Below are 23,570 nucleotides of genomic sequence, written 5' to 3' on the forward strand. Positions count from 1 at the left end.
AAAGATAGGGAGACTGAAATTAATACCGTTAAGAGAACAGCGATGAATAACGGTTACAGAATAGATATGGTTAAAAAAACTGTTACGGAAAAGTAATAAGCGCAAAAAGAAAAAAACCTGATGGAAAGTGCAAATTATCACGATGCCATACTACGGAACAGTCTCACAAAAGATAGCAAATATTTTTAAGCCATACGATGTTAAAATAGCTTTTCAGACTAATAACCTAGTGAGGTATAGCCTTAAGCACGATATTGGCGAGAAGAGAAATAAGTTTGAAAGATCGAGAGTTTATAAGATTCAGTGCAGAACTTGTGATGCAAAATATATAGGGCAGACAGGAAGATCATTCGAGATCCGGTATAAAGAACAGAAAGATGCGTTCAGGTTAGGAAATTATGACAAATCAGCTGTTGCGAACCATATATTTGAAACAAGCCATCCCCTTAATAGCATAGAAGATAACGTAGAAATATTGCATGTAGAAAAGAAAGGGAGGAAACTTGATTTACTAGAGGAATTCGAGATAGCTATCCATGAAAAGAAACAAAGCAATATCCTAAATGCACAAGATAATTTTAAAGAAATGAGATTTTTCAGCGGGTTTTTAGAATTATTTCAGGGTAGGTATGCGACTTCAAACTTGTAGCATGTCACTGACGGAGTTGCGAGAGGCTAACGATGGCAGACCAATGCAATAAGGAAATAAGGCGCCCAATAGCATAGCGTTACCGTCAAGCACACGGCTGTAACCACGCCACAACACCTAGGCACGTCAGTCTACAACAGCTCCCGAGCCGGCACAGTGCGACAGCATATCTGGTAGCTATGGGACGGCCATCGACTTGTGTCAACAACTTCAATGTAAGGCGAGGACCCACAGTCCAATATATTTTTAATTCTGTTTTACTCTATGGACTTCCGAACTATTTGTGATGGTATTTTGTCTTTTTAGTCAGTTTAATTTCATGACATAGACTTTACAACCTGATGACGACAGCATTGTCTCTTGAAACGCGTTGTTAAAATATATGTATAAGAATCGCGGTTGAATGCTAACAGTGATAACCAAAAGAAAAATTCGGAGTAGGTATTAAAATCCATGGAGAACTTTGAGATTCGCCGATGACATTGTAATTCTGTCAGAGACACCAAGGGACTTGGAAGAGCAGTTGAACGGAGTGGACAGTGTCTTGAAAGGAGGGTATAAGATGAACATCAACGAAAGCAAAACGAGGATAATGGAATGTAGTCGAATTAAATCGGGTGATGCTGAGGGAATTAGGTTAGGAAATGAGATAAAGTAGTAAAGGAGTTTTGGTATTTGGGAAGCAAAATAACTGATGATGGTCGAAGTAGAGAGGATATAAAATCTAGAATTGCAATGGCAAGGAAGCGTTTCTGAAGAAGAGAAAATTGTTAACATCGAGTATTGATTTAAAAGTCAGGAAGTGTTTTCTGAAAGTATTTGTTTGGAGTGTACCCATGTATGGAAGTGAAACATGGACGATAAATAGTTTAGACAAGAAGAGAATAGAATATTTCGAAATGTGGTCCTACAGAATAATGTTGAAGATTAGATGGGTAGTTCACATAACTAATGAGGAGGTATTGAATAGAATTGGGGAGAAGAGGAGATTGTGGCACAACCTGACTAGAAGAAGGGATCGGTTGGTAGGTCATGTTCTGAGACACCGAGGGATCACCAATTTAGTATTTGAGGGCAGCGCGGAGGGTAAAAATCGTAGAGGGAGACCAAGAAATGAATACACTAAGCAGATTCAGAACGATGTAGGTTGCAGTAAGTAGTGGGAGATGAAGAAGCTTGCACAGGATAGAGTAGCATGGAGAGCAGCATCAAACCAGTCTCAGGACTGAAGACCACAACAACAACAACAACAGCAACAATTTGTCATTATTAGTTCGACTAACAATTTGTCCGTATGGTCGTATGATTGTGGTCGACTGATGAAGCGGTCCGCTGCAGCTGAGTAACATCCGACGCACAGCCTGCCACTGAACTGAAGACTTGCCTGATGTGACCATCCCCAGTGTCAACACGTACCAATGCAAAATACTTTCAACAGGTGTATTTCTGAAGGTAAAACAAGTGTTAGAATATGGGTTTGCAGTAATGCCTAGCAAATGAAAATTGATGGAAACTAGTATTGAAATTGGTACGCCTGATAATGTTGACATTGTTGTCAAACGTATGTTCTTGCTACACAACATCTCAATGGATGAGGAGCGGCAAGGACCACCAGCTCACTGAACTTGCCAGCGACGACACTCGACTAAAATATACGCTTCTGTCGGTGAGATGTCAGTGTAGCGTGTTCCCTCCGAGAGTAAATTTATGGCGTTCTTTTACTCAGCGGAAGTGCACGAATGAAAGTGATTAGAGTGCTTTACCGAATACTAGTTACGTAGGGTGAAAGTATGGTTGAAGGTCTTCTTCTCAATTTTAAATTTCAACACAGTTTTTAGATCTTTTTAAATAGTGTTATTGAATGTACTTTACACGCCACGTGCCACGTATTGGTTACACCCGATCGCACAGTGTTTTGTTTGTTGCTATATTATGATTTGCATTTCCACTTAGCTTCCAGATTCTTATTCTCTGTAACTTTCAGGCATGATTTCCACTGTTAGTGTTGGTGATGATGCCTGTTCTCATTCGAGCTTCTCTCCGTACGTAACTGGTAATTACGTACGAAACAAACCCAGACACAAGCAGCAACAAGCGCTCGGTTGCAGCTACTATCGGGTGGTTACGATCAAAGTACAGCTTAGGTTCGACAATATGATAGTGCGTACAGGGTGGGAGGGGCTAGACCTGGGGGAGGTATCGAATATTTTGTAAGTAGCCATAAGACATTTCCCATTCCGACTTTGTTAGAAACCTACACGATACCGATATGGGAACATTTTCTTGTAAGAAAGACTTCTGACTACAACATGAGAGCAAGGGAGGTACGGCGGCACCTCCTTCCCCGCCTCCCCCCCCCTCACAAGCCCTCCCCCCCTCCCCCCCCTCCCACCACGGGCGACCTTGAATTCAGCAGTGGTCCAGTGTGGGCTGAAAGTATTGAATGGCAGCGAAACTTGGTAAGTACGCGTTAATAAGGAACCGATTTGCGTTGCATTAATGTGCAGATGTTTCTGTATGTCTTTTTGCAGCCAAAGCGCCAGATTTGCACCTGGTGGCCAAAACTGAAACTAATTTCTTTCGAGCGTAAGTCGGTTCTGCACTAACGCATCAGAACATCTACCAAATTTCGCTGCCATACGACAGTTTCAGCTCACACTGAACCTCTGTGGGTAGCTGCACTTTAATTCTAACCACACGGTACCGCCGACTACGTCCGAACAATCCCATTTCAACTGGTGTCCGTCAGTCAGCCATCCATGTTCGGCTGAATGACGCCAACATGATCTCGTGCAATGGACGCGATCCAGTATCTGTACTAAATGCTAGATTAGGCTGAGTTTTACCTAACGCGGCTGAAAAACTGAAAACGATTTGTGTGGGTATGTACCACGTAATATCAAAGCTGTATTAAAGAAAAAGCGTTCGAACGGTATATTCAGCCCAAATGCCGAGAGGTACGAAACCTTTCTCAAGACCGCTCATAGGTCAGTGGTGCAGCAGTTCAGATACTTTGAATGTCAAGCAACTCACTCGACGACCACTCACAAATGAACAAAGACCATGGTTTAACGTTGCGTTGTCGACGAGGTCATTGGACACTGACTACAGGATAAGAATGGGGGAAAATGGCGTAGAAAATCAGCCGCTTCTTGTTCAACGGATCCATCCAATCATTTGGTTTAACTGATTTGGGAAAATCACGGAAACCTTAGATCTAGAGGCCAGGGCGGTGATTTTAATACGATTACAGTGCCCCGCCAGTGCATCAGTACTCTCTGTGGCAGACATAGCACATACGCTTTGAGCACATGTCTCATCTAAGGGCCTCACACTGGGTCCAAATGCACAGGAGTCCTTCTAGAACGCTTTTGCACTTCTCATACCAATAGCAACTGTTGAGGCAGATGGAAGTCCATGGCATCTAGCAACGAGTGCAATTTTTTGAAGCCATTGTTACGAGTTTAAATGAGAATGCATGAACAAGACAGTATTTGTTGAATAACTTAATTTTCATGAGGTTGTTATGATCTAGAAAGGCAGCCCTTGTGTATGGGGTAAAAACCAATCTGCGTACTGCAAGAGAGAAGCAATGTGACAGTACTAATATGATTATATGTTATCTGTCAAGCGGTTAATTGCAGCGCTGAAAATCCTTTTTTCCTGAAAAAAGGTTAATTCTCTTAATTCTCGTAATTATCTTGAAGTTCTGCAGCTGTTCACATTAATTTCACTTAGCTAACAGTGAAATAACATTCGTTTTCCAATAATATAATGGACCGCAAGTTTCTTCAACACTGCGCGGAAAGACCTGAACCAAGTACGGGACGACACAGAAAAACCGAGAACATTTCCACAATCCAATAAAACCAGAAGTGATGAAGGACTGAAATTGCATTCATAGTAATTGAAACATTACAACTTTGCCATTTACGAAACATTGATGCCATTTATCGTTTTTAATAATTACGTCCTTTAGATGACGTCCTCCTGTACGAATACATTCATGAAATCTGCTGTTGAGATTCCTCATTGACCGCTGCAATATCTCAGCTGGGATAATGTGAACTGCTTCCCGAATTCTCGTTTTTAACTCATCCAGCGTTCTTGCTCTAGTCGTGTAGACTTTGATGTTGAGGTAGCCCCACAAGAAAAAATCAGAAACGGATACATCTGGCGATCTAGGGGGCGAAGGAATGTTACCGAGTCGTGAGACCACACGGTTGCCAAACGATTCTCGCACGTACGCCACTGATTGGCGTGCAGTGTGTGATGTCACTCCGTCCTGCTGAAACCAGGCTTCTTGAACGTTTGTTCAGTGCAGGTGTAACGAATGTTCGTTACATCTACACCAGACGATTCGCATTGACAGTTACTGTGTTACACTGTTCATTTGCCAAAAAATGCGGTCCGGTAAGACCTTGTGATCAAACACCACATCAGATTGTCACTTTTCTAGCATGTAAAGGGCACTCATTACCGTAATTAGGATTTGTGCTTGCCCAGTAACTGCAGTTCTGTTTATTCACATACCCTGTGAGATGAAAATGTGCCTCATCTGACATCCACAACTTGTTTAGAAATTCATAGTCATTGTTTATTTTTATCATTTGTTGACAGAATCCTAATCGTAACCGGTAATCGTTGTCCTTCAATTGTTGCACCATCTGTAGTTTGTACGGATGAAATTTTAAATTGAGATGAAAAATTCTGCGAACACTCCCCCGGGACATTCCAACAATTGCTGCTTCACTACAAATTGAACTCCGTGGGCTCCGTATGACAGACTCGCGTACAACATCAGTGAGAGCTGGTGAACGCACACATCTTGGTCGTCCTGTTGATTTCTTCTCGAAGGCAGATCCGGTCTCTTCACAGTTAATCTAACATTTTATAGAATGTTTCGACGGAAAGGCATCATGACGTCTTAAATTATAAAAACGTCGAAATTCCCTCTCCGCCGCTACCAAACTATCATTGTTCTTATCAAACGTTTTATGGCTAACGCACGCTGCTGTCAGCTCCACTGATCCATGATTACTGAAATGGCGGACTGTTTACTCGCTAACTGTCAGGAACCCGCAGTGCTGCCACCTGCCCACGGCTACCACCACTCATTTCAAACATTCCCATTATTCTATGTCACCCTGTACTTATAAAACGTTGAATTGGCAGGTTGTCTGAACCGTTCGTGGCTCCTGTTCCCCCAATCATGTATTTTACCCGGCCGGTGTGGCCTAGCGGTTCTAGGCGCTTCAGTCTGGAACCGCACGACCACTACGGTCGCAGGTTCGAATCCTGCCTCGGGCATGGATGTGTGTGCTGTCCTTAGGTTAGTTAGGTTTAAGTAGTTCTGAGTTCTAGGGGACTGATGACCTCAGATGTGAAGTCCCATAGTGCTCAGAGCCATTTAAACCATGTATTTTACACCCTGTTTTTAACGTACCTCCACCTCACTACGTTAATTTAAATTGCTACTGTCACTAAGTTGCTGCTTTGCTTGACCATGAGCGGCGTTAGCAGCGCGTATAAATACACTCCTGGAAATTGAAATAAGAACACCGTGAATTCATTGTCCCAGGAAGGGGAAACTTTATTGACACATTCCTGGGGTCAGATACATCACATGATCACACTGACAGAACCACAGGCACATAGACACAGGCAACAGAGCATGCACAATGTCGGCACTAGTACAGTGTATATACACCTTTCACAGCAATGCAGGCAGCTATTCTCCCGTGGAGACGATCGTAGAGATGCTGGATGTAGTCCTGTGGAACGGCTTGCCATGCCATTTCCACCTGGCGCCTCAGTTGGACCAGCGTTCGTGCTGGACGTGCAGACCGCGTGAGACGACGCTTCATCCAGTCCCAAACATGCTCAATGGGGGACAGATCCGGAGATCTTGCTGGCCAGGGTAGTTGACTTACACCTTCTAGAGCACGTTGGGTGGCACGGGATACATGCGGACGTGCATTGTCCTGTTGGAACAGCAAGTTACCTTGCCGGTCTAGGAATGGTAGAACGATGGGTTCGATGACGGTTTGGATGTACCGTGCACTATTCAGTGTCCCCTCGACGATCACCAGTGGTGTACGGCCAGTGTAGGAGATCGCTCCCCACACCATGATGCCGGGTGTTGGCCCTGGGTGCCTCGGTCGTATGCAGTCCTGATTGTGGCGCTCACCTGCACGGCGCCAAACACGCATACGACCATCATTGACACCAAGGCAGAAGCGACTCTCATCGCTGAAGACGACACGTCTCCATTCGTCCCTCCATTCACGCCTGTCGCGACACCACTGGAGGCGGGCTGCACGATGTTGGGGCGTGAGCGGAAGACGGCCTAACGGTGTGCGGGACCGTAGCCCAGCTTCATGGAGACGGTTGCGAATGGTCCTCGCCGATACCCCAGGAGCAACAGTGTCCCTAATTTGCTGGGAAGTGGCGGTGCGGTCCCCTACGGCTCTGCGTAGGATCCTACGGTCTTGGCGTGCATCCGTGCGTCGCTGCGGTCCAGTCCCAGGTCGACGGGCACGTGCACCTTCCGCCGACCACTGGCGACAACATCGATGTACTGTGGAGACCTCACGCCCCACGTGTTGAGCAATTCGGCGGTACGTCCACCCGGCCTCCCGCATGCCCACTATACACCCTCGCTCAAAGTCCGTCAACTGCACATACGGTTCACGTCCACGCTGTCGCGGCATGCTACCAGTGTTAAAGACTGCGATGGAGCTCCGTATGCCACGGCAAACTGGCTGACACTGACGGCGGCGGTGCACAAATGCTGCGCAGCTAGCGCCATTCGACGGCCAACACCGCGGTTCCTGGTGTGTCCGCTGTGCCGTGCGTGTGATCATTGCTTGTACAGCCCTCTCGCAGTGTCCGGAGCAACTATGGTGGGTCTGACTCACCGGTGTCAATGTGTTCTTTTTTCCATTTCCAGGAGTGTATATCCCCTCTCATAGTATCTTTGCTCGACTGCTATTACTTCCCGGTCGTTGTCTGTGGTAAGCCAGTTCGGGTCGCGAGTTTGGGCTCCCATACCAGTCAGTTGGAACATGTCTGGAGCGCAGTCCAGACCTGCCAGTCGGGGAGTTGCAGTGCAGCACTCGTGCAGTCGGGTTGGAGCAGCAGTGAGGTCTGCGTCCACATGGCTCGCCCGACCAATGCCGCCACGCATCCCTTGAGCCGGGCCACGGTCTTGGTGGATCGTCGGTCGGTCGTCCTACCGGACGACGCGTTTTGGCTCACCGATCGTTCATGACTCGGCTGTGTGTGTGTGCGTGTGTGCATCGACTCCCAATTTGTCTTCGTGCGTGCTTAGTTACTGTTGGTCATCGATGAGGTCATCGTGCAAGAGTCTGTCAGGTTGTGTGTGTACTTGACGTTATTTCCACTGACGACTATTTTCGATGCTGTCGGCATTCTGTGGGTAGTCGGTCGGTTGGTGCGTATCAGGGAGGATATCTCTGTGCAGTGCAGTCGTCTGGGTCCGCTGGCGGTCCCTGCACAGTGTCGGAGCCTGGAGTTTCGTGGCTTATCGACCCAGGATGTCAAAGTTGAGTGGTGTCTTAAGTACCCACGCCACGTCCGTTCATGTTGTGTCGTTTGTTTCGGTGGTTCGCTGTTGGGGAGCTTTTCCTGTGAGCAACACCGAGTGGCTGTAGTGGTGAAATCGAGCGGCCATGCGGTGGAATTAACCATATTGGTTTACTACAATTCAAGTGCACCAGTGGAATTTTCTGCCTTGTGGCTGTTAGTATTCCGGTTACCTGCCCTGGCCACTAACGTAATTTCTGGCAGTATCCTTTCCTCACCTGTTGTCACTGTCCAATACGGTGTGTAGTTTTGACAGCTTAATATATATTTCATTGTGGATAATCACGTCTGTAACAGTTTGGTCTTTGAGCTTTCATGTACCGATTGGTGGCTAAAAAGTTGTTTGGTCGGTCGGTCCGTGACTGTCTCTTGGTTGGGTTACCGACGGATCAAGTGTAGTTGGGCCCGCTACCTGTCTCACCTAAGTGAACGTTAATGTTTCGAGGGCAGGTACAGCCCCCCTCCCCACCCCCCCCCCCCCACCCCTGGAGGCGTGTGAGTGCCATTGTCTATACTGACCTTTTCATGGGTGTTTAATGGTCTGTTGGTAATCTATTATAGCCAGTGATTTGAAAGAAATCATACTTACTGTGTTTTATGTAAATCAAGGGCATTCTGCCTGTATAAGTAAATCTGAATTCTGGCAGGTGGATATTTTGCTGAAAGTTTCTGTTGTTGTGTTATCTTTTCATTTAGCGCGCTGTCAGCCACTTAAAACTTAAAGGTGTATGGTATTTTGAATTTCTGGAAAATCAATTGTGAGCCTCCAGCCGCTTAAAACCTTATTCTTAAATTTAGTTATTGGCGTTGCGTTGCTTTATCATTTAGTGAGCTTTTGGCCACTTAAAACTTAAAGGTTAAGGTACTTTTTGAATTTTTGGAAACTCAACTGTGGGCCTTCAGCCGCTTAAAGCCTTATTCTCAAAATTTGCCCTTAAGCGAAAACATTGAGGCCTTCTGCTTTAAAAGATTATAGTAATATATTTTAAAATTTGAAATTTAGTTGTGGCCTTCAGCTGTTTGCATTGCACCCTGTATATGTTTGTTCTATCCACTTTTGCCTTGAGCTGTGTTTGCCTAGCTGTGATATATATAATTTGCAATTTCAACTGCGTATCTTCAGTCACTTGAAATTTATTTTGTTGATTTTCAAGATTTCTTGTTTGGAGACCTTCAGCCGTGAAAGAATTGGATTTTGAAACTCGTAGCTGTAAAGGTTTGGCTGTGTGCTGTTTTGGTTTAAATGTGTTATTAAATTACAATAAATTACAATTTTGAAGTGAAACTGACCGCCACCTTATTTGGCCCTTTCCACAATCCTAATCGCCTGTTCTGCCCAGCGGGTTTAGCGGGCGTTTCACTGGTCGGTGAGCCACGAAGCTCTTAGCATCGGACAGCTCCACACAGGCTCCGACACTGTGCAGGGACCGCCAGCGGACCCAGACGACTGCACTGCACAGAGATATCCTCCCTGATACGCACCAACCGACCGACTACCCACAGAATGCCGACAGCATCGAAAATAGTCGTCAGTGGAAATAACAACTACACACACAACCTGACAGACTCTTGTACGAGGACCTCATCGATGCCCAACAGTAACTAAGTACGCACGAAGACAAATCGGGAGTCGATGCACACACACACAGCCGACTCAGGAACGATCGGTGAGCCAAAACGCGTCGTCCGGTAGGACAACCGACCGACGATCCACCAAGACCGTGGCCCGGCTCAAGTGATGCGTGGCGGCATTGGTCGGGCGAACCATGTCGACGCAGACCTCACTGCTGCTCCAACCCGACTGCACCAGTGCCGCATTGCAACTCCCTGACTGGCAGGTTCGGACTGCGCTCCAGACACGTTCCAACTGACTGGCATGGCAGTCCAAATTCGCGACCTGAACCGGCTTACGACCAACAACGACCAGGAAGTAATAGCAGTCGAGCAAAGATACTATGAGAGGGGATATATTTATACGCTCTGCTAACGCCGCTCACGGTCAGGCAAAGCAGCAACTCAGTGACAGTAGTAATTTAAATTAACTTAGTGAGATGGAAGTTCGTTAAAAGAAGGGTGTAAAATACATGATGGCGGGAACACGAGCCACGCACTGCTCGTTGTCCATTCCTCTGGTCGCCTTGGTCATCTGACTCTCCGCCGTTGGACTCTACCGTGCGAGGCTGTCATAGACCAAAGTGTTCCAAATGCACAGGATCTCAAACGAACTGAAGATAAGAATCGCTGGTATGATTGTCGCAGCTCATTCTGACACCGAAACGTGGCTCTATGCGCAGCAGTCTGTTGTCGTTCTGATACACAGACGGGTGGCATCAATGTGACCACCGCCTATGTTGGATGTCAACGTGCTATAACCACTGACAGGGGGCAGGTGGCAGCACTAGCAATGCAGGGTACAGGGTGACATTTATTGAACTACATGAAATGAAACCGCCATAACTTCTGAACGGTTTGTGTTAGGACGTTCCAACTGCACGGTTAGCTGTGGGGCATGATGAGAATTAGTATGCGCATGTGCACGAACCTTCTCGTTGTCGGCCATTTGCACTTGAAAATGTCACAGTACAGCGCTTGTGAAAGCCTATTATGCGAGCCGTAACAGCCCAGCTGAGACTCAGAGGAAGTTTGCGACCGAGTTTAAGCTGAAGACAACTGATCCAATTTGATTTGCAACTTTGAGAGAATAGGTAGTCACCGTGATGGCAGTGTTGGCAATGTCGCCCAAAAATGGTGAAAACGATAAAAACATCGGGAAGACGCGCACTGTGTTTCGAATTAACCCCAGGAAATCGATCAGACGAGCTGCATAACAGGCGGGAATCAACTGGGAGACACTTCGACAAGTTGTTATTGGAGATCTGAATCTCTTCCCATTCAAAATTCAAAACCATCAGTCATTAAGCCCCAGGGCCGTAGAACAGCGGTCGTGGTTCGCCCACACTATTGTCCAGAGAATGACGAATAGGACTTTGATGTGAATGTGGTTTGCTATAGAGACGGAGCCCACTTTCATTTGCATGGGTTCGTCAGTAAAAGAATTGGCTCATTTTTGGCAGTGAGAACCCGCATTTCCCGATAGAAAAGGCTCTTCACCCTCAGTGGGTGACAGCGTGGTGTGCAGTGTCCAGTCGCGAAATAATCGGCGCGTTATTCCTTGATGCCACGGTGACTACCGGACGGTACGTGAACGTTTTGAAAGATGATTTCATCCCCATTATCCAAAGTGACCCTGTTTCCGACAAGATGAAGCAAGACAGAGCTCCACCCCATCGGAGCAGGAGAGTGTATTATGTCCTGGAGCAGCACTTTGGGGACCGCATGGACCTCGATTGACCGACATATACTCCATATCTGAACACATACGACTTCTTTTTGTGGAGTTATATTTATGACAAGGTGTACAGCAATAACCCACAAACAACTGCTGATCTTAAAACAGCCATTCAGGAGGTCACCGACGGCATCGATGTTCCGACACTTCAGCACGTAATGCAGAATTTCGCTTTTCGTCTCCGCCAAATCATAGCCACGGACGGCAGGCATATCAGACATCTCATAAACTAAATGTTTACGTGTTGAATAAAGTGTGTGCACGACGTTGTTTGTAAGTAATTTACGTTTTTTTTTCATACAATTTAATAATTTCACTTTGTATATAAAGAGTGGCCTGGAGGATGCGGAAAACAGAGCAGTAGTTGACGTAATGGGGAAAAGGAGCGATTTATCCCTCGTCCAAAAGCGCGTGGTCATTGACTTTCGGGCCAAGAGTGGAAGATTTACGAAACAGGTAATTTTGTAAATCGTTGGCTTGCCGCTGTAGATATACACTACTGGCCATTAAAATTGCTACACCAAGAAGAAATGCAGATGATAAACGGGTATTCATTGGACGAATATATTATACTAGAACTGACATGTGACTACATTTTCACGCAATTTGGGTGCATCGATCCTGAGAAATCAGTACCCAGAACAACCACCTCTTGCCGTAACAACGGACTTGATACGCCTGGGCATTGTGTCAAACAGAGCTTGGATGGTGTGTACAGGTACAGCTGCCCATGAAGCTTCAACATGATACCACAGTTCATCAAGAGTAGTGACTGGCGTATTGTGACGAGACAGTTGCTCGGCCACCATTGACCAGACGTTTTCAATTGGTGAGAGGTCTGGAGAATGTGTTGGCCAGGGCAGCGGTCGAACATTTTCTGTATCCAGAAAGGTCCGTACAGGACCTGCAACATGCGGTCGTGCAGTATCCTGCTGAAATGTAGGGTTTTGAAGGGATCGAATGAAGAGTAGAGCAACGGGTCGTAACACATCTGAAATGTAACGTCCACTGTGCAAAGTGCCGTCAATGCGAACAAGAGGTGACCGAGACGTGTAACCAATGGCACCCCATACCATCACGCCGGGTGATACGCCAGTATGGCGATGACGAATACAAGCTTCCAATGTGCGTTCACTGCGATGTCGCCAAATACGGATGCGACCATCACGATGCTGTACACAGAACCTGATTTCATCCAAAAATGGCGTTTTTCCATTGGTGCACACAGGTTCGTCGTTGAGTACACCATCGCAGGCGCTCCTGTCTGTGATGCAGTGTCAAGGGTAACCGCAGCCATGGTCTCCGAGCTGACAGTCCATGCTGCTGCAAACGTCGTCGAACTGTTCGTGCAGATGGTAGTTGCTTTGCAAACGTCCCCATCTGTTGACTCAGGCATCGAGACGTGTCTGCACGATCCGTCATAGGCATGCGGATAAGATGCCTGTCAACTCGACTGCTAGTGAATGATACGAGGCCGTTGGGATCCAGCACGGCGTTCCGTATTACCCTCCTGAACCCACCGATTCCATATTCTGCTAACAGTCATGGGATCTCGACCAACGCGGTCAGCAATGTCGCGATACGATAAACCGAAATCGCGATAAGCTACAATCCGACCTTTTGTCAAAGTCGGAAACGTGATGGTTCGTATTTCTCCTCCTTACACGAGGCATCACAACAACGTTTCACCAGGCAACGCCGGTCAACTGCTGTTTGTGTATGAGAAATCCTTTGGGAACTTTCCTCATGTCAGCACTTGTAGGTGTCGCCACCGGCGCCAACCTTGTGTGGATGCTCTGAAAAGCTAATCATTTGCATATCACAGCATTTTCTTCCTGTCGGTTAAGTTTCGTGTCTGTAGCACGTCATCTTCGTGGTGTAGCAATTTTAATGAGCAGTAGTGTAGTATACGTCGGAAGATGCGAGACTCGGGCTGTAGGGTGGATGAGAAAGAATAGTCAGTGAAGTTTTGTGACCGACTCTCGGCTGCGCTGACTTGTGCGGGGTCATGCGTTGTCATGGAGAAGGAGAAGTTTGCATTTTGAGGCGACGATCACGCTGAAGTCCAACACTGCAGGAATCACAGTTGTGTACGACCGGCCAGTACGTGGGAGATCGGATGGATTTGGGCGACCTCGTTGCAGTGATAACAGACGCCTCGGCCAGTGACTCAGTCAGTATGCTACTGTTCACTGGCAGGTGTCCTTAGAGGTTCTTCAAGCGCCTATTAATTTCTGCGGTGCTCCGGTTTTCTGCCAAAAGAAACTCCATGACAGCTCTCCTTGGAATGCATCTCCTTGCAAATGCCATTTGGAAGGCTACGTATGACGCCGTCAGGTATCGCAACTTACCCGCCCGGCTAGCCGCGCGGTCTAACGTAATGTTTCCCGAGCGGGAAGGCGTGTCGGTCCCTGGCACGAATTCGCCCGGCGAATTAGTGCAAGGTGCATCTACCTCGGCGAATGCGGGCTGGTTCTGTTTATTCCACCCGTTACACTGTGTCAGCGATTACTGCGCAAACACGTTTTCCACGTACGCATACACCGTAATTACTCTACCACACAAACATTTGGGGTTTCACTCGTCTGGAATGAGACGTTCCCGGGAGAGTCCGCTGGGGGTCGAAACGCACAATAACGCGGGGTTCGGTGTGGGACGGCGGTGGGGTGGGTAGACTGCTTTGGCCTGTTGTGGGGTTGTGAACCACTGAGAGCTACAGCTGGACGAAGCCTCTCCTTTGTTTCTAGGTCCCCGCTTTAATACATACATATCGGAATTTCATGAAACGATAGTGATTGAAGCGGGAATATTCCACGGTGTTCCACAACAACTTCCATATTTTGCGAGCGAAACTGACCGAGAAAAAAATGTGTTGCATTGCTTCCTGAACTCGTAATTATTACATTTTTCTTGAAGTCTGCAGCCATTTCGCCTGTCCCATACACCTTACACGCCGGATGCCATAATTTTGTCATGGCTGCGACTCCCAAGGATGCGAATAATTCTAAGGGAATGTCGTCTCTTACCCAGGTACCTAGTTTCGCGGCATATGCTATTTACGCCAGTTTGCGTTCAATTTATTTTGCACTGTCTATGATTTACGTGTTTGTATCCGAATTCGTTAGCGATACTTTCGTGAGTTTCTTTCAAGCAGATATGATTTAGCTTCGTTTTTGTAATCTAATTACGTTGTCATTCAGCGTCGTTTTACAGAGCTCTGTAAGTTCTCATTTGCACATATTACGCCTCGATTCTGTGTGAAAGTATTTTTATGGTGCCTATACACTAATTCATAAATATATTGGACGCATATTTTTTGATATTTCGTTGCATACAATAACATAATGCCCTAAATTGGAATGATCACATAGATAATGTTGTGGGTAGAGCAAACCAAAGATTGAGATTCATTGGCAGAACACTTAGAAGGTGTAACAGGTCTATTTAAGAGACTGCTTAGACCACTCTTGTCAACCCTATTCAGGAGTATTGCTGTGCCATGTGGGATCCGCGTCAGATGGGACTGACTGATGACATCGAAAGAGTTCAAAGACGGGCAGCTTGTTTTGTATTATCGCGGAATAGAGAAGATAGTGCCACAGACATGATACGTGAATTGGAGTGGCAATCATTAAAACAAAGGCGTTTCTCGTTGCGACGTGATCTTCTCATGAAATTTAAATCACCAATTTTCTCTTCGGATTGCGAAAACATTCTGTTGGCGCCCACCTACGTACGGAGGAACTTTCATCACTGTAAAATAAGGGAAATCAGGGCTCCCACAGAAAAGTTTAAGTGCTCGTTTTTCCCGCGCGCCGTCAGAGCGTGGAACGGTAGAGAGACAGCTTGAACGTGGTTCATTGAACCCTCTGCCAGGCACTTTATTTTGAATAGCAGAGTAGTTACATAGATGTAGATGTAGAGTCAGTTAATCTTGAACCATAATGCCCGGCTGCCGTTATGTCTGAATGATACATTTACTTAGCGGTCAGCGTGTCACACTGTATTGTAGATATTATCTGTTACTTACCTTGCTAGTAACGATGGCTCGCTTCACGAGAAAATTCAGTGCCATGTGCGTAGCAGATAAAGAATTGTGTTACAAGGTGAAGCCATATTCGCCATACGCACTCCATACCTTATGTGCAAATTATAGGAGAATTTACAAAGCCTTTCTGCAGCAATACCCGCTGAATTTAGTGTCGTAGTTGAGAAAAGTCGTAAAAATATGTATAAATACAAGTATTATGCGCCGGACTTGGAGTGAGTGGTATGAACGGCGTAAACCAATACATGTCACGCAATATTAAGCAAGTGACTTGGGCTCGCTTTTCAGTGACCATCTTATCGGTAGTTGAAAGACGACTGTCACTGCGACGGTGTACGCAGGGTGCTGTAACTGAAAAGCCAAAGAGGGGAACTGTAAGGACTTTACTCTCGCGGAAGATTACTCATGTCCACTGAATAAGGATTTACATATTATATTTACATATACATCCCCATCTACATGGATACTCTGGCGGAGGATTCATGGAATAACCGTCATATTAATTCTCTATTATTCCAGTCTCGAACAGTGCGCGGAAAGAACGAACACCTGTATCTTTTCGTGAGACCTCTGAATTCCCTTATTTTACTATCATGTAGGTAGCATCAACAAAATATTTTCGCATTCGGGGGAGAGAGTTGGTGACTGAAATTTCGTGAGAATATCGTACCGCAACGAAAAACGCCTTTGTTTTAATGATGTCTACCTCAAATCCTGTACCATGTCCGTGACACACTCTCCTTTGTTTCTCTATAATACAAATCGTGTTGGTCTTCACTGAACTTTCTCGACGTACTTCGTTAATCCTGTGTGGTATAGATCCCGTACCGCGCAGCAGTACTCCAAAAGAGGACGGCACAAGCGTAGCATAGGCTGTCTCTTTAGTAAATCTGTTACATCCTCTCAGTGTTCTGCCAATAAAACTCAGTCTTTGGTTCGCGTTCCCCAAAACATTTTGTATGTGATAGTTCCAATTTAAGTCGTTCGTAATTGTAATTCCTAGGTATTTAATTAAATTTACGGCCTTCAAATATGACTGATTTGATGTGTAACCAAAGTTCAATGGATTCCTTTTAGCATTCGTGTGGATGACCACACTTTTCATTATTTAGGGTCAACTGCCAATTTCCGCACCATATAGATATCTTTTCTAAATAGTTTTGCAATTGGTTTTGATCTTCTGATGACTTTGCGAGACGAAATTCGACAGCATCATTTGCAAACAACCTAAGACGCCTGCTCAAATTGTCTCCTAAATCGTTTATAAAGATAAGGAATGGCAGACGGCCTGTAGTATTACGCTGGGGAACACCAGAAATCACTTCAGTTTTAGCCTATGACTTTCCGTCAGTTACTACGATCTGCGACCTCTATGACAGGAAATTATGAATCCAGTAGCATAAATGAGACGATAATCCGTGAGCACACAATTTGATTACAAGTCGCTTGTGAGGTATAATGTCAAAAGCTTTCTGGATATCTAGAAACAAGGAATCAATTTGAAAATCCTTGTCAATACTACTAAACACTTCGTGTTAGTAATGAGCTAGTTGTGTTTCACAAGAACAATGTTTTCTAAATACCTGTTTAGTGTATGTCAATAGACCGTTGTCTTCGAGGTAACGCATAATGTTAGAACACAATATATGTTCCAAAATCCTGCTGCATATCGACCCTAATGATACAGGCCTTTATCAGCTTCTATTGCATTTTTCAACTCTTTGTACTATCTCCTTCGGCTGGCTTAACTGGTCAAATTGAAAATGTCGTATGGCGTGTTTGCCTGGGATATACCAGAGGATGGTTCCAGTCGTCTTGCAGAGATGGTGTTCTTCCTCCGTGCATATTGTCCCGTTTCCTTATGGATATGTCAGAGATGTGTCATATGTCTAGTTGTGGAGTGTTGGTGAGTGCAATGGATGTGGGCATAGTGTATTGTTGTGTTTGTGTTGCATGATGATGGTAGAAGGGAGAGGTTGAAAGCCAGTGCTGGCACATAGTATGCTCCTCTTGAATAGCACATCGAGCTTAACGTACCCATGCGACTGACGGATCACCATCAACAGTTTCATATGCCCTCACTACTTGAGACACTGTGGAGAGGTTTGAGATTTAATGGAGGAATTTCACACAAAGACGCGATTAGGAATCTTACTCTGCTATCTCTCCTTCCTTTTATGGCCAAATATGGGCAGTGAAAATTTCATCCACCACCAGGATTCGAACCTTTTCTTCCATTTACTGAGTGGAATGAAGTATGATGCAATGCCCTTAGCCACACGTACTACAAACTCGTGTGCAGCTTAAATATCCTTCTCATTATAGATCAATAAAAATAATTCACTGCAGCATTTGCATTGACAGGTGTCATTTGAGTATCAATCGATTGCACAATAATGTCATATCTTTGCACTCGAGCAGTTACATGTGAGCGAGCAGCGATGTTGTAAGCTATATAGCACACTTAGGTTATCATCTTTGGTGTGCGCGCTGGCGCAGTAGCAGATAGTGGTTAGCTGTGCTAAAGTGAGGAAACAATTGTAATGCTATGTTTCAAATGTAAAGTCTCAATTTATCGAAGTGTTTAATTAAGATGATTATGTAATGGTAAATGATTTGAGAGGTGTAATGGAATCTTTTATTTACGTGAAGAGGAATTATAAGGTAATTTTTTTTAAGTCACACTTTTATTATTGCAGCGCCATTTTTTACATACCTTCCTCTTACAATTTTTTAATTGATCATGGTTTTTTCAAAAGTAGGAAAGGAACCAAGTGTGTTCTGAAAATACCTCGATTTGCAACTAATAGAGGACTCATTGCATCTCACGAGTGTCATTGTGTAGATGTAGTAATTTGCAGCTTTAGTGTAGCGGAGTGCAAGACAGAGCAGTACTGCAACGCGTTATCCAGATTTTTGCAGAATAAAGGTAAGGACTAAATATTTTGATATTTTTTGTATTTAGTCAGGGCCAACTCATGTCACTGAGAGACAGATTTTTTCTGTGTTGTGTATCAGTTTTAGTTCTGGGATCTGGGATCAGTTTTGCAAAACTAATTATCGCAGGCTTTATGTTAAAGTTCATTATTCAGGCAGTTTATACTGCTCATAATTCTTGCAGTTGGATTATTCAATTTACCAGTGCTAAAGGCTTGCCTTTTAATTACAACAGTTCAATTTTCTGGCTACGAAGTCTTTCGCGACGTATTTCATGACCGCTGTATCGAGCACCAGCGCCACCTGGAATACAGGTATTTGGAACAATCAGCAGTGGCTGAACATAGCCTGCTTAACAAGCATAAGATCTTATTTGAAGAAACCAGAGTAATAGCCCACGCATCGAATTACTGGGACTCTGTGATCCGGGAAGCAGTCGAAATTAGACTCAGCGATAATAACTTTAACAGAGACAACGGCTATGCACTTTGCTAAGAGTGCTTGGAAGAGTGCACTGGATAAAGAAAAACTTCCCGCACTTTACCTCTTGATTCAAGGGATGGCGCTGCAACCAACGCGGGATAGAAACTAAATCTATGGAAGTAGAGGGCACCACTTCACTACGCGCCATATCGCTGTTGCTATGACGTATTCCAGCCAATCAGAAGCCGTCCTTTGCATATAAAAGTGGGAGCCTCGCTAGATCACGACACCCGCCCACCTGCCCCTCCAAAATCTGTCCATGACTACCACCGTGCCAATTGGGATGCCAACCGGGAATCCATTGCCTTACAGGTCGAAAGCCACCCCCTCACTTTCCACCACCCTGATGACATCACCCATGCCTCTTCCTTCCTTCAGAAGACCATCACTGACGCTGTGGAGGCTCATGTCCCTACCAAACTCATCCACCCTCACCGCCCTACGCTTCCTCCACAGGCCATCCTTCTTCTGCGTGAATCCCGCAGGCTCTACCGCTTTTTCCTCCGCACTCGTGACCGGGATACTCTCACCCGCCACCGGCAATTACAGCGACATATCCGGAACCTCCTTACAGCAAAGAAACGCCGGGACTGGCGTCAGACATGCACACGCCTCAACTCCACCCTCCCTGTCAACTCCTCCAAGTACTGGTCAGCCTTCCATCGCCTTACTGGTAGCCATCCCACCCCGCATTACCCCATCCTCCATGACGATCGACCCTTTCCTGACAACCTCAGTAAGGCTAACCATTTTGCTTCCCACCTGTCCGAGGTCTTCTCCATTCCTGACGATCCCCATTTTGATTACTCCCTCTTCCCCACTGTCCTTGACCACACTGACACCTCTGTCCCCCCGCTCGCTCCTAGCTTCCAGTACTTGGATTGGCTACCCCCCTCCAACATCAACACTCCCATCACCATGCACGACATCACCCTCGTCCTCCACTCCAAACGAAACACCGCCCCTGGTCATGATGGCGTCACCTACCGTCACCTCAAGGAATCCCCTCCATCCTTCCTGTCTGTCCTTGCTACGCTGTACAATGTCCTCCTCTCCACTGGATTTTACCCTGACCTGTGGAAGACTTCCCGTGTCCTGCTGTTCTCTAAGCCTAACAAACCCACCTCTGCTACCTCTTCCTATCGTCCCATCTGCCTCACCTCCGTGTTCAGTAAGGTCTTTGAGGCCATCCTCTCTCGCCGTATCCACCGCCACCTTAACCAGCACCGCCTCCTTCCTCTTACCCAATGTGGCTTCCGGCCTTCCTTCTCTGCTGACGACCAGCTCCTTAACCTTACCCATCTTCTTTCCCTCCAACTTAACTCCCGTCGCTCTGCTATCTTTGTTTCCCTTGATCTCCAGAACGCCTATGACCGTGTCTGGCATCCCGGGCTCCTTTTCAAACTCCAGACCTATGCTCTCCCCATCAACTTCGTCCGTCTCGTTGCTTCCTTCCTCTCCCATCGTCCCTCCTATGTGACTATCCACAATTCCAACTCCCGTACTTTCTACCCCTCTGCCGGCGTGCCCCAAGGTTCTGTCCTTTCCCCTCTCCTCTATCTCCTGTACACTGCTGATATACCCAAACCTCCCCCTCCTGTTCATCTTCTCCAGTTCGCTGATGACACCGCCTTCCTAGCCCTTTATCCTACCCTTCAACGGTCCCAACGTACCCTCCAAACCCACCTTGACCAATTCACTGCTTGGTGCAATCAGTGGTTCCTCTGTGTTAATCCCTCCAAGACCCAGGCGATCATCATAGGCTGCACCACCCGCTCCTTCCGCCTCCAAGATTTCTACCGCACCATTTACAGCCGTCCTATCCACCTCACTCCTACCCTCTAATACCTTGGCCTCACACTCGACCGCCACCTCACCTGGACTCCCCATCTCCTTACCGTCCAAAACAAAGCTCATGACCGCCTCTGCCTCCTGAAACTCCTGTCCGGCCGGACGTGGGGTCTGCATCCTTCCACCATCCTTCACACCTACAAATCCATGATCCGCCCCATCCTTTGTTATGCCAGCATCGCTTGGATTTCCGCCCCTCCCCAGTTCTATAAAGCCCTCCAAATCCTCGAACGCCATGCACTCCGCCTCGCCTTCCGCATCCGCCTTCCGTCCCCCACGCGCATCCTCTATGACCTCATCCCCTTCCCCCACCTTCTCTTTTTCGTTGAACACATCCACACACTATATATTGTCCGCCGCCTTGATCCCCCTCACCCCCTGGTGTCTCCCTTCCTCTCCACTCCCAACCAGTTGCCGCGCCTTTACCGTTGTGTCCCTCCCTCTCTCCATCTCCACACCCTCCATCTCCTTTCCCAACACAACTTCCACCGTCTACCACTCCCGGATGATGAGCTTCGCCCTGACATCTACCCTTCCCACCAACTCTAACCCCCTCTTCCTGCCTCCTCCTCAGGGCTCCCTCTCCTCCCCCTCCCTCCTTATGAGCGGATTTCCCCTCCTACTCCCCCTCCATCTCTTGTGCCTTCTTTCAGTGTCTCTGCGCTCCCTCCTGCCCTGTCTTCCCTTTTCCTCTCCCGCCCCATGTGTCTCCTGCCTCTTCGTGAACCCACGGTTGCCCCTCCTCTCTTCATCCCGCCGCTTCCCCAGCTGCCCCATGCTCTTCCCTCCTTTTCCATCCTCTCTGACCTTTCCCTCGGCAGGTCCCGCCTGATAGTTTTATTCTTCGTCGTGTGTGCTCCAAGTGGGTTTTAAGTGTGTTGTTTCGGAGTGTTTTTAATACTGTGGCCAACTTTTAACCTGTGCATGCACATCCAGTGTCTTCTCTGTGTTTTAAGAATCGCCAGCTGTGTTTTTTAACTTTCTGGTGACTTTTTTTTAACTGTCCCCAATGAACTTCTACATGTCAGTGTATTTTTACCTCCATTTTCTCCCCTTACTCTGTTTTATGTTCCCCTTTTTTTACCTCCGTATGTATGTATTATTTTATTCTTGTTTTAGTTGTCATGTCACTTGGCTGAAGAGCGGCGGATTGTGCTGCTGACAGCCCTCCCCTGCCCATATGGGGCAGGGGCATGAAACCACAATCAAGAAAAAAAAAAAAAATAGATCACGACAGTCAGTTTTAGCCCTGACGACGACCATGGAGGTAGTGGTCGAAGGCTTGGAGTTTTATCCTGAACTGACACGGCATGTACACCGAGAGATTTTTATTCAGTTCAATTTTCTATTACGATTCAAATACTTCAGCACAGCTCTTGTTGTTCAAGGCAGAATACGTCAGTCATATTTTTATTATTTAACGAGATCTTTCAACATGTTATGTTTGTGTGATCTTCCACTTAACTGATTTCACCGTCATTTTTGCAAAGCCGTTGCTGGAATATTGTCATTGAAGCAGATTCTCTGTCTCCCTTATTTGTATATCTGCTTCTTAACGGAACACCAAATCAAGTCATCTTGACAGTAAAATTTGTAAATAAACTATAATCGGTCACACAAAATCACATGTTAAGAAAGACAGAAGAAAAAGAGATAATTTCTTGACCGATCTGAATGTCTCTATTGTTATCAAGGAGGTACAACACAATTAAAACGTAATGAAGTTCAGTCAACGATGAAGATGAAGATATTACGTATCTGGAGTTGAAGCCTGTCCCCTCAGAAAGTAAATGTTATTTCATCTCACAGTCACAGTGGGCTAATACAGGATATGAGTGCAGATATTGTGATCATTATTATCTTAATATGTACCCACTTCAGTGTGTTATTTGTTTTCTCTGTATGTAACAGTCTTCCCACAATCATGTCACATTACTCACTGCTTGATGATTTCTCCACAGTCCTACCTGCACCACAGAGTGGACTACGCCTGTCAGTACAGACTGACCGTTTCCCGCCCACTTCTCCACACTTCATCACCAGACCAGCTGCCAAGGCGAAGATAAGCAATAATGACTTACACTTGGCACACGTATTTGGAGGTACTAAATGTATGTAAAAACGTAGAACTACCAATAGCTATAATTATTAGCCTGTAGATGAAGTAAATACTGATGCAGTGTCGTTCGCACACTGCCCTCAGTCACCAAAATATCTGCACTTATACCCCTAACGCGTGTATATAAATGTTTTTTCACTCTTTGTTTATGGCTGAATGTTATAGTTCTTGAAAATACCTCGACAAAAAGGAGATAAATGGTCCCAATGCTAAGTACAAGATTACCATAATACTGCAAAATTAGCAAATGTATGTTGACAGTTTCGTTCCTTTCGCTGTTCGTTATGTAGTGTTGCGATTCTGCGTTGGAATTCAAAGATCTCTAGTTTTTCCAGGCTCATTACATACTAGAAAAATTCACCAGGTAGCCAAATAACCACATGGATTATAAATCGCTTTGCGTCCGGCCGTAGCACCTGTTGTATATGAATGCGCTGAATCGCCGCTCTTGCCACGATATGATAGCAAGTTTCTCCCGAAGTCACCGCCATACTTGTTTTGCTGTGCAACGTGTCACTCTGTGTGT

Source organism: Schistocerca piceifrons, chromosome 7 (genome assembly GCF_021461385.2).
Source record: "Schistocerca piceifrons isolate TAMUIC-IGC-003096 chromosome 7, iqSchPice1.1, whole genome shotgun sequence".
Lineage (NCBI taxonomy): Eukaryota > Metazoa > Arthropoda > Insecta > Orthoptera > Acrididae > Schistocerca > Schistocerca piceifrons.